The sequence below is a fragment of the Zingiber officinale genome, chromosome 10B (genome assembly GCF_018446385.1).
Source record: "Zingiber officinale cultivar Zhangliang chromosome 10B, Zo_v1.1, whole genome shotgun sequence".
Classification (NCBI taxonomy): domain Eukaryota; kingdom Viridiplantae; phylum Streptophyta; class Magnoliopsida; order Zingiberales; family Zingiberaceae; genus Zingiber; species Zingiber officinale.
The window spans coordinates 34,357,302-34,373,967 of record NC_056005.1 but is presented as its reverse complement, the minus strand read 5'-3'; positions in this window follow the sequence as shown (position 1 = coordinate 34,373,967).

Below are 16,666 nucleotides of genomic sequence, written 5' to 3'. Positions count from 1 at the left end.
TACATTATGCTGTGCTAAATTACTATTGCAGAAATCTGGATTGATTAAAATTTTACTAAACTGATTACTGTAAAATCTGAACTTAATATTCTGAGTGTACCTAGGAGTTGTACACATGCTAGGGAAGATAATCTATGCCTCTCGGATGTCCTAATCAGAATGCATTTCAATCGATCCATGAATCGATTGGGCCGGATCGATCGATGATCGATCCACTGACATCTTGCACGAGAGAACTCGATCGGTCGGTGACCGATCCATGTTGATATGGCTCACGTATGGCCGGATCGGTCTCCGACCGATCCAGAGTACACCGATCGGCCTCGATCCGATCGGCTCACCGATCGGTCGACCGTCGGTGAGCTTCTGTCCCTGCGATCCGGATCGGACCGATCCATAATGACTCAACTCTGTTACGATCGATCGGTCACCGACGATGCCTAAAGATCGATCGATAGATCGATCCGGGTTTCGATTCAATCAGAACCCCTAATTTCAGCACTATTTCATGCCCAACTCATACACTTCAAGTCTATAACAGCTAAAAACATTTTTAACATGTATTAGCTAACATTTTAAACATGATATCACGCATGGTTCACTAATTCATGGCATGAAAATGTACTATGTGTAGAATAATAAAGTTCTAACAGTTAACTAATTTTGCTGAAAGTTCTAATGCATAAATAAAGCTTGTTAGATCCCTAAGATCTTTTATTCCAAGTTCCTTCCACACACATCTTCATCGCATTGTCCTCCAGCCTCCGCTAGTCCATTTTTCCTTTACCTTTATCTGCAGTATAAGGAAAAAGTATCTGTAAGCTTAAAGCTTAGTAAGAAACCATCTACCTCACTAAAACATGCATTCGATGCAATATGCTTTTAAGACATGCTATTTGAAATACAAACTGAATATGCTAAACATGGCATGTTATCATACATAGAAATCAAAGCTAGTCATGGCATACTATCATCTAAACATGTGTAATAAAAACTGAACATAAACACCAAAACATGGCATACAAAGCTAACCATAACTATCATGTGTAACAACAAGGAAAACTGAGCTGAACATGAATTAAACTAGTCTGGAACTGAATTCAAACTCAACTAACATAACTGATCTTTGTGAGTTTTGAAAAACTATAATATAATAGATTAAAATACATAATCATACTGCTAATGGGCCCGACAACTGTACATGCTATGCGCGCATCCTCAACTAAACCCGGGGTTGCAAATCCCGAATTTAGAAAGGTTCACTAGGTTATCTAAACCTAGGGACCGACTATGGGAGCCCAGCCCAATGGATATCTAATCCTGTACAGTGCCACTACTGAAAATAAAATACTGAATCATAGCTAATTAATTTACCTTGCTTCTACTAGGTTATCTGAACCCAGAGGCGACTGTGGGTGCCCACCCATTGGACCGTAGTCCCATATATGCTGTAGCAAGGCTAACTAAACTATTTAAATGCTTCTATTGCATTCACTGAGCTATTAAAATGCCTAAGTTGCATTTTTTTTCTGTGCTAAATAATTTAATCGAACACTTAGTATGCACTAATTCGCATCCTTGTGCCGAAAGTCTACATATTACTAAACTAAAACATGGAATTCACACGGAAGCTACTTATACTGCAGGTGAGGGGTTTCTTACCTCCTGTTCGTAATTTCTTACGATTCTAATCGCTAGGTTTCACGGAGGAGAGATCTCTTCGACGATCTTCTCGCGTCTATGCGTTCCTCTCGCGGAGGGGAGCGTCCTCGTGTCGAAGTCGTCACCAGAAAGTGCCCTTGGGCCAAACCCTTGCTTGTTCTGGTGGTTGGCGCCGAGAGAGGAAGAGAAGAAGGGAGGGTTGCGGCGTGGCTAGGGTGAGGAAAAGAGAGGTTGCCGATTAAAATCCTATCTCCCCACTTATTAATTCCTATTTATATTAAGGGATTAATTCCCCCAACTCTAATTTAAATAAAATTATTTCCCTTTCCTTTCAGCACGGCCCTGCTGGGTTCATCCGGTTACTAAAGCTATCTATAAGTCGTAGGACCCAATAGGTCTCAGGTTCAATTCCCGCGTAGGCCATTTTCGTTTTCTATTTATTTTTGCTACTTCCACTACTCTAAAAATTCCGTAAAAATATCCTAAAATTCCAGAAAAATCATAGAATATTTATAAAATAATTTTGAGAATTTTCGGGCGTTACATAAAATGTGTCAAAATTTGAGGAATTGGACTTAATTTTAATTGGCACAACAAATCAAGAGTAAAAGAAATGTCAAGTTGGATTTTGACATTTTCTTGAGAAATGAGGGAAAATCTAGGATCAATTTTAGGTTTAGCTAAGGATTAAGGACATTTAGATAGAATATCCAAGTATATTTTATTTATGATAATTTCCATGATTGTTTGCCCATCATATGCCATGATATCATATGTTACATTCATACTTATTATGAAAAATAAATGAAAATACCATGTCATGTCATACATACATCGTGTAGATATAGTATGCTTTCTTTTAAAAATTTACTTATTTTAATGTATCTATAAATCATCATGCATTATTTTAATTTCCTTGTAATTAAGGATAGTGGAATTTACTAACAAGCGATATCCTAGGTGGATGTTCTTAATTCCTAAAATACCTAGATAGATATGCATGATCCCTAATTTAGGGCAAAACCAAAATCTACATCTCGCAAAGACTATAAGGTGACTTGTATGTGTTTTAGTGCACATTAGATACAAGTGAGATTTTAGGATGATGAATTAGACTCAAGATGTTGATTTAGTGCATCTATTTGAGTTTTGATTTCATCAAAAACGCATAGTTATGTGCTATCCAATCATTGGGAAAGCTAATCTACAAGTCATGTGCATTGAGCCTGAAGAACATGGTTGGAAATTGATTTTGAAATTCATTTTAAATATACTTTGGAAAACCTTGGTGGAAGCTATCTTTTGATAGTAATCATCATTAAAAAGTTAAACACAAACTTAGAAGAAACATTGAAGTTTTTATAAGATTTTAAGTTTGTGTAAATCTTTGAAAATAGGAAGTATTTTCTTAGAAAACTATTTTTTCTTAATAGTATATACCCTAAATAATGTCTACAAGAGTTTTCATGATTTTTAGAATTTTATAAAAAATTTTATGTATTTCTAAATTTCACTGAAATTCACTTTCAGGAAATTAGAGCTTCAATCGATCACCCGATCGATTGGAGTGTCTCAATCGATCGGGCGATCGATTGAGAAAGGGTATTATCACGAGCAGAAGCTCGTTGAATCGATCAGCCGATCGATTCAACTCTGCTGGATCGATTAGCCGATCGATTCAACTTTGCTGAATCGATCAGTCAATCGATTCAAGTAGCTTTTCTGCGAGCAGAATCGATCAGTGGATCGATTGAAACGAGTGGCAATCGATTGAGCCCCAACCCAATCGATTAAAAAGGCTGATTTTGACTGGGAAAGTCTAATTTCAGCACTTTAAGTCACTTTTAGTCTCTTTAATTACTCCTAACCCCTTGGAATATATTTATATACATTTAATGGTAGTTTTCATAATGAAAACAAGGATAAATGGTTAAGGAACACTAGATTGAAGTTTAGGATGAGGTTGGATTCAATATTGAATCTGTTAAACCTCAAAACTTCAAGTTTTTGGGTTTCCTAAAGGTTTAGGGACCCAAGTCATTGTTAGTGTAATGACAGAAGTCTAGACCATGTCTTTAGGGGGAGTTACTCTTTAAGGACATGAAAATTAATTTTTTAAACACCATGGAAGGTGGTTAACCTTTGTTAGAGTAAATGCTCAAGGTTAAGCATTGAAAAATAATGGAGAGTGGATATCTTCGTTATTAAGTTGTGAATGCTCAACGATGAGCATTATCAAGTGGATTAATGCTCAAGGATGAGTATTGGCTACAATGAAGGATATGAGACTTTCATTGTTGGAATGATGAATGCTCTAGGATAAGCAGTGTGACGTGGTTTAATGCTCAAGGAACCTTCATTGTAGTGTTGTGAACTATTGGTGTAAGTTGCACTAAAATCAAACCTAAGTTTTGATGTTGTCAAAGGTTCAAGTTAAGTCTTATTGTGATCTAACAAGTTGACTAAGTGTGCAGACTGTTTACTCAACCGAGAAAGACCTAGTTGGAGGCTAGGCAGGAAAAGTCTTAGTAGATCATGGAACCCACGTGGAAAGACCAACTGGGTTGAGAGGACCCGACACTTGGCAGTGAGATTGAGAGGTCTGGAGGACCGAAGATCCAGAAAAAGTCCTGGCGAGCTAATCAAGGCTAAATGAAAAGTCCAAATAGATCTGGAGGATCAAAGTTTGGCAGGTAGGTTGGGGTAAATGACTAGAGGAGCGACAGTGAGGTCGTGTTCCTGAAGGGAACAACCTAAGGTCACTGATCCAACTGAAGAAACCGAGAAAGTTTCCAAGTTGAGATCAAAACAATTGAACTGTCTATTATTTTTACTCATGCATTTTATATATTACTGTGTTAATCTCTGTTTTGCAAGAATATACTATTTAACTCTGTTTTGCAGGTTCGGCTTGATCGGTCGATCGAATAAGAGGATCGGTCGACCAAACTAGACTAACTCAGAACAAACACAAGTTCAGACCAAACCAGAGCGGAATCCGATCAGAGCTTGATCGGTCGACTGAATCAAAGGATCGGTCGATCGAACCCAGACGATGTGACACAAATCAGTTCGGTCAGAAGTAGAGAAGGAAGCTAAGCTAATCGATCGACCGAACCAGCAGATCAATCGATCAAACAATACCTTATCAATGCAGCATTAAGTGAGAATCTTGTCGAACAAGGAAACTCTCTGTTCGGTCGACCGAAAAAGGTGATCGATCGACCGAACACTTTAATGACAGTAAATGTCGAAGATTGAATCAGCATCAGATCTCAGCGAAGATGGAAGGGAGCTGGTTCGGTCGACCAAACCTGGGGATCGGTCGACCGAACATCGACGACTCTTATAAAAGAGAGCTCGAGGTTCGAGGCTGACATACAGATTCTGGTTGATTGGAAGATCATCTCTGTGAAAGCTGCTCGTGTTACTGCTACTACATCTCGCAAGCAACTACATCATTCAAGTGTCGACCGAGCTTCAACTTTAACATACTGTAGGTATATTTTTATTTTATTGCTTGAATTGTACTTAACTCAAGTAAGATAGTAGGTTGTTACTATCTTACTCATTTTCTTGTACGCACTACTTCTTTCTGAGGTTTTTGAAAAGAAGAGTTTTAGTGATTTGCCCACCGGTGCGATCAAGGATCGCGGGCCTTGGAGTAGGAGTCGACCTAGGCTCTGAACCAAGTAACCGAATCTGTTCTCTACTTTTTCGTTACACGACTTTGTTTTAAACGAGTAAAAGAAAAGTTTTTAAAAGCGCAATATTCACCCCCCCCCCTCTATTGCACTCATTCGATCCTACAATTGGTATCAGAGCCCTGTTTCTCTAAAAGTACTTAATCATTTTTCGAGCACCTTTAAAAAAATTTCTTTTCCCTTATTTTTTAATTCTTTTTCCAGCACTACTAATCGCAAGACGAGAGTCTTGGAAATTTGTTTATTTTATTTTTTTTTTATACAAGGATGTCAAACTCTTACCAAGAAGGGTCCAACACCGTCCGACCTCCACTATTTCAAGGAGAGAACTTCAGCTATTGGAAGAACATAATAGAGTGCTATCTGAATTCTGACATCGAGCTTTGGTTCAAAATACTGAAAGGCTACACACCTCCAACGAAAGATGGAGTGCCACTAGAACCAGAAGACTGGACTCCCCCAATGATCAAGAAGGCACAACTAAACTACAAGGCGATCAACCCCATTCAGTGTGGGCTCACAATGGAGGAGTTGAACCAAATTGGCCCCTACGACAATGCAAAAGAATTGTGGGATTGTCTGGTAACGCTACACGAAGGGATTGATGAGTCAAAGGTAGATAAAAGAGACTTACTGTTAAATAACTTATTTAATATTAAAATGCTTCCCGAAGAAATGGCTTCGCAACTATACGCTCGACTAAAGGATATCCTCAACGACCTCCATCTAAGCGGATACAACTTGGAGAACCGCGATACAATAAGGTACGCACTAAATGTCTTTCCACGGAATACTTTGTGGGCATCAATAGTAGATGTTTACAAAGTTTTTAAGGATCTTTCAATTCTTAAACTAGATGAGTTATTCTGTGAATTAGAATTACACTAACAATCCAATGTGAGCCAAGTCGAGAAAGGAGTTGCTTTGTATGCAGGTCCAAGCAAGGAAATCAAATCAAGAACAAAGATCAAATCAAAAAGTGAGTCAGATTTTGATTCAACAAATGAAGAAGAATTGGTCAATATGGTTTGAAGATTGCTAACAAAGAAGAAATTCAAAAGAAGCTCAAAAAGGACACCAATGAACCAAACGCAAAACAAATCAGAAATGATTTGTTACGGATGCAACAAGAAGGGGCATTTCAAAAATGAATGCCCAAACTGAAAGGAAGAAAGGCCCAAGTTGACAAGAAAGAAGAAAGCCCTCCAAGCGACGTGGGACGAGACATCCTTTGACGAATCTGATACGTCATAACCAAAGTACTCGAGCCATCTTGCATTTATGGCAAGAAACGAAGACTCTGAACCCGAGGAAGAATACGAGTCCGAAACCGACACCGAATCCGAGGTCGAAGTCGAGTCCGAGAGAAGCCACGGATCTGCATTCGTCTCAGAAGGTCCAAATATGGTAACAATTTATTCAAAGTCAAATTTGCTTAAAGTAGTTAAATGTTTATTTGAAAAATTATCAAAATTTGAAAAATAAAACAACTTGCTACTTAAGGAAATAGACCACCTTAAGAATCAAGTTAACTTGAGTGACTCAACTAACCAAGTTCAAGTCGGAACTTCAACTCAAGTTGCAAAACTTGAGGAAGAAAATTCCAACTTGAAAGGTCAAGTCGAGCGACTCAAGAAAACATTGAAAAAGTTCGAACTAGGATCCAAGTATCTAAACATGGTACTTGAGTTGCAACGAGCTATGTACAATAAATCAAGACTTGGCTATGTACAACATGGTACTTGTTGGGGTTGCAAGGTTAGAAACATAGTCCCACATTGAAAACACATGAGAAAGATCATGAGTTTATAAGAGAAAAAGATATCTCTATTGGCATAAAGCCTTTTGGGGAGAGCCCAAGAGCAAAACCATGAGGGTTTAGGCCCAAAGTGAACAATATCATACCATTATGGAGATATCTAAATTCTTTTCGATCCTTCAATTGGTATCAGAGCTCAGACTACCAGAAAATTTAACCGTCGACTGTGCACAAGAGTTATGGTCTGATTGAGCCATGTGAGTACAATATTGACCTCGAATAAAGAAAGTATGGGCTCCTATGTTCGGATCAAGAGGACCAGACACCAGGCAGGAAGTCCTAGTTGCGGCTACGCAAGGAAGTCCTAGTAGGTCGGGTGGACCAGGTCGGGTGGACCGAGAGGCAGGAAGACCTGGTGGATAGAGGATCAGGCGCGGAAAGCCTGTGGTCTTTTGTTTGAGGGGGGGATTGTTGGGGTTGCAAGGTTGCAAACATAGTCTCACATTGAAAACACATGGGAAAGATCATGAGTTTATAAGAGAAAAAGATATCTCCATTAGCATGAGGCCTTTAGGGGAGAGCCCAAGAGCAAAACCATGAGGGCTTGGGCCCAAAGTGGTCAATATCATACCATTATGGAGATATCTAAATTCTTTTCGATCCTTTAAAAAGGTCAAGTCGAGCGACTCAAGAAAACATTGAAAAAGTTCAAACTATGATCCAAGTATCTAAACATGGTACTTAAGTTGCAACGAGCTATGTACAACAAATCAAGACTTAGCTATAAACCTAATCAAACAAACAAACCATATTTGTCATTATTTAGTCAAAATGTTAAAAGTCAAGTCCAAGCATGAGTTCCAATAAAATGTTTAACCAAACTAATCAAACCAACCCTATACTTGATCCCTAAGAGTCAGATTCACTACTTAGATAGACCATATCTAAGCTATGATTCAGGGGGGCAATTAGAAAAATGGTTCAACCAACTTGATCAATCTACTATGCATGATTAGGAGTAGGTTTAGTTTTTCTACCTAATTTAGAATGGTTAGTTTAAAAGGTTTACCAAACCCTATAACATAGCACCAGAAAGGATTGGGATGATAGTACGTCAAGGAAGCTCTATTAAAGGCATGTCTAAGCTGAATCTTGTGTATTTTACCTGGTGTACTGGACTTAGTGGATCTCACCGAAACTACCCCAGTCAAACATAAGCTAGTTAGACCAAAACCTAGTATAAAGTTTTTTGAGCAGGACTACTTTGAAAAGTATTCAGCAAGTGGTCCATCAATGATACACAAGAAGGTCATATACCTCGCCACTGAACTGAAAACTTATTCTTAAGAAGCCTGCTTGATTAACCCAAAGATAAGTTTGAATCTAACATGGGTTCAATAACCATTTTTTTAAAAAAATAATTCAAAATTCAATTAAAAACTTAAATTAAAATTAAAATTTAATTGAAACTTAAATTTAATTTTAAAAATAAAAATAAGAATAAGAATAAGAATAATTAAATTATTAATTTAAATTTTTAAATTATTAAAAAAACTTAATTATTTTAAAAACTTAATTATTTTTTAAAAAATTAATTATTTAAAAAAACTTTATTATTTAAAAAAACTTAATTATTTTTAAAAAAACTTAATTATTTAAAAAAAATTAATTATTTTAAAAAACTTAAATATTTTTTTAAAACACTTAATTATTTTAAAAACTTAATTATTTAAAAAAACTTAATTAAATTATTTGTACAACTTGATTATCTTTAAAACTTAATTAAACTATTTTAATCTTATTTTAAACTTAATTAAAATTATTTTAAAAATTCTTTTAAAAAAATCATGTTCAGTCGACCAAACAATATGTTCGGTCGACCGAATAAACCCAATAAGTTTTGAAACGATACCACCGTGTTTAATATATCGATTGACCAAAACCTTTTATCGGTCAATCGAAAATGTAAATTGCGCCGAATCCTTCAATTATTTGGTCGACCGAACATTGATTCTGTCGACCGAAAAGCTTACTGAAATCTCTACCATAGTAAATATATCGGTCGACTGAACACTTGTCCGGTCGATCGAACGATGCCTACCAAGTCATAAAGACGCCGAATTAAAGGGATCGGTTGACCGAACCCCTTATCGATCGATCGATCCAACTCTATATATACCGTGCTCGGGTAGAACCTAAGCCTCATCCCACTCTCCTCTCTGAACCGTCTTTGCCTTCTTCCTTACCTTCGAAGTTTATTTTGCCGGATCTAGTTCTTCCTCGGAGCATGATAATGCCTCGAGAATCTCTCTCCGAACCCTCTTTCTTTATCTATTTGTGAGTTATTAAATTTATTCCTTTATTATTAGTGAAAAGAGTAGAACAACTGAGCAAAGGGAGGTTAGCTCCTTAAATCTCAACCAAGCCCCTAGGTTTTCCTCCAAAGAACTACGTCAATCTTTTCCTAATAAAAAATTTAAGGTGATAGGGACTCGTTGTCTTGATCTTCAATTCTATCAAACATACAATCCAGAGGCCATAGACATCACACAACATTTTCAACTTGATAGCATTGTATTTTGTCGGCATGCATACAATCCGATTCTATGTTCTGAATTTTATCACAACTTGTGTGAACTTGCCCCCATCACTATAAGGCTAGAGTTGCAACCCGGGAAATGTTGTTTGATCTAGATATGTTTCTCAGGTTTCTACGAATCCGACCTTCTGTTAACCGCATCTTTTTCAATGCCTTACTTCTTTACATTCTGCCTGCTCCTTTCGCTCATTTAACCCTTGACCTTATTGTTGGGGTTGAAAGGTTGCAAACATAGTCCCACATTGAAAACACATGGAAAAGATCATGGCTTTATAAGAGAAAAGATATCTCCATTGGAATGAGACCTTTTGGGTAGAGCCTAAGAGCAAAACCATGAGGGTTTAGGCCTAAAGTGGACAATATCATATCATTGTGGAGATATCTAAATTCTTTTCGATTCAACAATTGGTATCAGAGCCCGAATTGCCAGAAGGTTTAACCACCGACTGTGCACAAGAGCTATGGGCTGATTGAGTCATGTGGGTACAATATTAACCTCGAATAAAGAATGTGGGAGCTCATATGTTCAGATCAAGAGAACCAGACACCAGGCAGGAAGTCCTAGTAGTTCAGGTGGATCGAGGGGCAGGAAGACCTGGTGGGTCGAGGATCGAACGTGGGAAGCTTGTGGTCCTTTGTTTGAGGGGGGATTGTTGGGGTTGCAAGGTTGCAATATAGTCCACATTGAAAACACATGGGAAAGATCATAGTTTTATAAGAGAAAAGATATCTCCATTGGAATGAGGCCTTTTGGGTAGAGCCCAAGAGCAAAATCATGAGCGCTTAGGGCTAAAGTGGGCAATATCATACCATTGTGGAGATATCTAAATTTTTTTCGATCCGACACTTATGTATGCTGATTTCTTTGAGGGACCGCGTCCTAAAAAAATGTCCACTGTACCACTCAGTCCAAATGACAACGCCTTTTATAAGATAATCATGTCCTGCATTCATCCCTTATCATTTAGAGATCAAGGAGTTTTGCGTCCAGTCCATCTTTTCCTGATGTATGCACTGAGACACAAACTAGACTTTGACTTAAGGTACTGGGTGTTTAGATCTATCATCCACTATTCGGGGTACAACACCTCAAATAAAGTTCACATGATTCAGTGTCATGTTCTCACTGCATATATTGCTTCTCTAGGTGTAGACATTCACTGTGGTGAGCTGATTGAGTTGTCTTTGGTTGGGATTAGGACTAGCACCGAGGGACTTGTGTATAAACGGACTCATCCACATTACGTTCCACCGGCATCCAAGGAAGACATTACTGAAGACGATCTGATTCCAATAGAAGTACCTCTTCCACCGATTGTTGATCCAGGATTTACCTTAACGCCTTATTTTGATAATACTCAGAGCAGTTCCTATACGCCTCCTCCTAGTGATTTCTTTAGTCGACTTCGAGCTGACATTTTTAGTCGGTTTGACTCATTAGAGACTAAGATGCATGATCAGTACAAGTCTCTCCAAGGACAAATTGCAGACTTTAGTCAGGAGATGACATACCGTACTAATGCATTAAAGAGGGAGCAGCGGAGGGTGTTTGACTATTTTCGAGCTGATGATGTGGATGAGGATGAGTGACCTCTAGGAACTATTACTTTTGACTTATTGTACTTATAGGATCTTCGTATTATGACTATGTATGCTTTTGGGTACTTTTCAGTTATGACCTTCCTTCAATATTTGTTGGTTATTCTTTACATATTGTTTTGTAGAATATTTCTCTTTTAACATGTTTTTGAAAATATTACTTAGTAGTTTTTCAAAATTATTTTTATAAAATTTCTCTTTTAAAAATTTTGTTTTCAAAACTTTTTAAAATATTTTATTTTTCTGGAGTAGTTTAAGTCTTTCCCGTAGAATTACATGATCCTATAGTTTTAGCAACCAGCATCTCACAAGCACAGTAGGATCCCTTGCTTGTACAACTTAGAATGGGTGAGATACTTAGGACTTAGCCCAAGATTTCAGATGCTTATATCAGTGCATCATTATAAATCTGGGCTTTAAACAACATACATTGATCAATTTGAGTTTTCTAGCTAGTAACAACCTAGTTAGTCACAAATGCTCAAATTGACCAACCCAAGTCAATAGCTACTATCTTGTGGTAGTTAGCTTTGTACAAAGGTTGGACATTTCATCATAAGAATATTGTTTTAGTTTTTTAAATCATACTTGAACTTTTAGGAAATTATCGATTTTAGGAGGAGCTTCACACTAAACTTTCAAAACTCCTTCCTTTTCTTTTAACAAAATATTTTGAAAATTATTTACTTCTAAAATTTTTCAAAATTTTATCTATAGTTTTCAAATTATTTTCTTTCCAATTTTTTCAAAATTATTCCTTAGTAATTTTTCAATATAAGTTCTCAAAACTTTCCCTATACTATCATTTTTCATAATTTCTCCCTAACAATTATTTTTCAATCTTTTATCTTTTCTAAACCTTTTTATTTATGTTACAATTTTCAATAATAAAAAAACTTTTTAATTTTAAGCTTACTGAAATTTTTCAAAATTTACACTTTCCTAAACCTTGCATATTTTTAACCACTTCTTTAGAAGTTTACTTTACAAAAAATTTTTCAAGCCTACTCACAATTATTCCTTATTTTGAAAACTTTACTTTGCTAAAATTTCAAATGTATTTAAAAATTTCTCTTATTTTTTGCCTTTATAAATTTTCAAAATCAAGCTTTACTTATGTGTGATTGTTTCCCCTATTTTTGATGTGTGTCAAAGGGGAAGATATAGTAAATTCAGGGGAAGATGTTTAACTAAGGGGAGAGTTAAAGTGCTTGCTTATTTATTTTTGCATATTTTAACTTAACTTTGAACTTTAGTTGTCAAACATCAAAAAGGGGAAGATTGTTAGTGCAAGTTGCACCAGAATTAAACCTAAATTTTGATGTTGTCAAAGGTTCAAGTTAAGTCTTGTTGTGATCTAACAAATTGATTAAGTGTGCAGACTATTTACTCAACCGAGAAAGACCTAGTTGGAGGCTAGGCAGGAAAAGTTTGTTGGTGCGGGAAGCATCTGACGATCGACCGTTGTTTTGATAATGGCAAAGGAATTTAAAGTTAAGTTGTTTTGTGATCTAATGCACTTAATTAAGTGTTTCAGGAAAGTCCTAGCTGTTGTTAGGCACGTGGTAACCCTAGGTCATAGGGGGTGGTAACCCTATGCGGAAAGGCTTGGCGGGTCGAGATCTTCAGGCAAAAGTCTTAGGGGGGTAACCCTAGGTGGAAAGTCCTGGTGTCGCGAACCAAGTGAAAGACTGGACCAGTCGGGAAGCGGAAGTCCAACAGAAAGTTCGGAAGCTTCGAACGCTGAGCAAAAGTCCAGTCGATCTGGAGGATCGCACTGGCATCAGGTAAATCGAACAATAGGCGTCGGGTCGACCTAGGGTTTCCGGTTGGAAATCGAAAGTCAGACCCGGACAGTCCGACGACTGTCAAGTATATCTATCATATTGTTTCTGTGCTAACTTTATTTTGCAAGGTTTGTGTTTGGGACTAACACAATTTGCAGGAACAAAGGAGCATCTTAGACCTCGGATCATCCGAGGCGCCTCCATGGGGCTTGGAGGCGCCTCGGGTGCTAGCCGAAGCCAGCTGTCCAGAGATGCTGGAGGCGCCTCGGAGGTCACTGGAGGCACCTTGGACCAGGCATTGGAGGCGCCTTGGAGCAGCTTGGAGGCGCCTTCAGTGGGATAAGGTGCGACCAGATCAAAGCTGATCCACGCGTGCGACTCAGCGGCCTGGAGGCGCCTCGGACAGGCTTGGAGGCACCTCCAACACTGTTTAAAAAGGGGCTTCGAGGCAGAGGCTCAAGACAACATCTTCCAAGTGATCAAGCTACAACGCGCTGCCTCAAAAACACCCTGAAGTGCTGCTATAAGTTTCTGACGACCCGGAGCTCCGCAATTTTAAGATTCTGTCGTCGATATAAGTTTACTTTAATTATTGCACTTATTGTAATTCTCAGTTGTACAAACTTTTGCACGATATAGTTGTTGCCCACAGTAAGCGATCAACGATCGCGGGCCTTGGAGTAGAAGTCGCCCTAGGCTCCGAACCAAGTAAATCTTGGAGTCTTCTATGTGTTGATTGTTTTATTTATTTATTTCCTCTGCGTCACTCGTAAGATTTCTGAAACGAAAAGTGAAAGTCATGAGCGCTATTCACCCCCCCCCCCCTCTAGCGATTTCAATCCAACAAAGTCTTAGTAGATCATGGAACCCAGGTGGAAAAACCAAGTAGGTCGAGAGGACCCGACACTTGGCAGTGAGATCAAGAGGTCTGGAGGACCGAAGATCGAGAGAAAGTCCTGGTGAGCCGATCAAGGCTAAGTGAAAAGTCCAAACAGATCTGGAGGATCAAAGTTTGGAAGGTAGGTTGAGGTAAACAACTGGAGGAGCGATAATGAAGTCATATTGTGTTGGACCCCGTGGTAGTTTTGATGTGATCAACCAAGTTGGTTAGGTCCTGCTTTGTGATTGATCCCTGTGTCTAAGTGTGCAGGAACTTAGGAGCGCAGGAAGTCGAGCGGAAGACGCAACTAGCTAGAAGGACGGCACGGGAAAGGAGCCGACGGGCTCGGTGCATCCGAAGGACGAGAGAGCTGCGGAAGAGTACTCCGGTGGTCGTGAAGAGCGTGTGCGGCGTTCGAGAGACATTAAGCCAGGACGGAAGGCTGCTCGAGGAGAAAGCCGAAAATTGGGTTCGGGTGAGCCCTATTTCGGTTGGTCGAAATCACCCAAAAGAACGGAGCGTCGGAAGCTGAAGAAAGCCAATGCAAAAGAGCTAGAAAAGAAGCTGTGCTGGATAAATAGCTCAAGGCGCCTTCAAGCTGCCTTGAAGGCGCCTTCAGCTTGAAGGTGCCTTCAAGGCTGATGAAGGCGCCTTAAGCCTGGTCAAACAGACCATTTTGCGCAGCGGATAAAGTTTTATCCGCTGACCCCTTGGAGGCGCCTTGGACCCCTATTGGAGGCGCCTTGGACCTTCGAGATCATATTTCCAGACGCTATTTAAAGGCCCCTGGAGCTAGGAATTCATCACTGTTAAGATCGATGGTCGCGGCTAGAGAGGGGGGGTGTGAATAGCCGACCCCAAATTCGCGTTTCTTCCTACGAATTAGGTTAGCGCAACGGAAATACAATAATAGAAACGAGAACGAGAAGATCAAACCTTAGACGCAGCGATGTAACGAGGTTCGGAGATGAAACTCCTACTCCTCGATGTGTCCGTAAGGTGGATGAAGCCTATCAATCCGTCGGTGGATGAAACCCCGGATAACCGGCTAATATGAACTCCTTCTGGGTGGAGAAACCTCACCACAAAGTCTTTGCAACAGCAAAACAGAGGAGTACAATAATAGAGGAAACAAACAAGAATAATAGAAATTGTAAACACACTTGCTTGCCTTCTCATCGGAGTTCGTTGATGAAGCAGCAGCTTCACGGCTCCAGCAGCTAGAAAACCAGCACGAAGCTCATGCGAAGCTTCAGCAAACCGAGAGCTCAGCAAAGCTCAAATCGCAGTAGGGAGGAAGAGGAAGAACTGTTTTTGTAGAGGCCCTAGACCTCGATATATATCCTGCGAAGAAGAAGACACATAAACTAGCCGTTGTGTCGCAACGGCTAGGGCCTGGACCGATCAGGCACACTCCTGATCGGTCCAGGAGTGTTCTGATCGGTCTTGGGGACCGATCAGGCTAAGCCTGGACCGATCAGGCTATGTCCTGATCGGTCCAGGAGGAGTCTGATCGGTCCCTGGACCGATCAGCCTTTCTCCTTCTTCTTCTTCTGTTTGCTTTCTGATCGGTCTCCAGACCGATCAGATAATCCACAGAAGCATTCTGTTTGGTTACTGATCGGTCACCAGACCGATCAGCCGAGCTACCGAGCTACCGAGCTACCGAGCCCTCTCTGACCTAGTCCGGAGAACGAGCTGCCGAGCCCTCTCCGACTTCGTCCGGTCCAGAGAATGAGCTACCGAGCTACCGAGCTACGAGCTACCGAGCCCTCTCCGACTCCATCCGGTCCAGAGAACGAGCTACCGAGCCCTCTCTGACCTAGTCCGGAGAGCGAGCTGCCGAGCTACGAGCTACCGAGCTACCGAGCTACCGAGCTACCGAGCCCTCTCCGACTCCATCCAGTCCAGAGAACGAGCTACCGAGCCCTCTCTGACCTAGTCCGGAGAGCGAGCTGCCGAGCTACGAGCTACCGAGCTACCGAGCCCTCTCTGACTTCCCATGCCAAGCTTCCATACTTGGACTTCTCCCGTGCCAAGCTCCCTGCTTGGACTTTTCCGTGCCAAGTCTCCATACTTGGACTTTTCTCGTGTCAAGCTCCCTGCTTGGACTTATGTCTGGTCAACCTTGACCTATCTGGATTTCCCTTGCCTGGCTTCACTTACCAGGACTTCCAAACTACCTGGCTTCACTCACCAGGACTTTCCCTTGCCTGGCTTCACTCACCAGGTCTTCCCAACTGCCTAGCTTCACTCACCAGGACTTTCTCCAACTGTCTGGCTTCACTCACCAGGACTTTCACTTTCACCTAGCTTCACTCACTAGGATTTTTACCTGGCTTCACTCACCAGGATTTCCCGACTGCCTGGCTTCACTCACCAGGACTTTCCGAACTGCCTGGCTTCACTCACCAGGACTTCCACTTTCACCTACCTTCACTCACTAGGATTTTCACCTGGCTTCACTCACCAGGATTTCCCGACTGCCTGGCTTCACTCACCAGGACTTTCCGAACTGCCTGGCTTCACTCACCAGGACTTCCAAACTACCTGGCTTCACTCACCAGGACTTTCCGAACTGCCTGGCTTCACTCACCAGGACTTTCCGAACTGCCTAACATCCCAGTTAGGACTTCCTAGTCAAGTATCCGGTCAACCTTGATCTACTTGACTCTT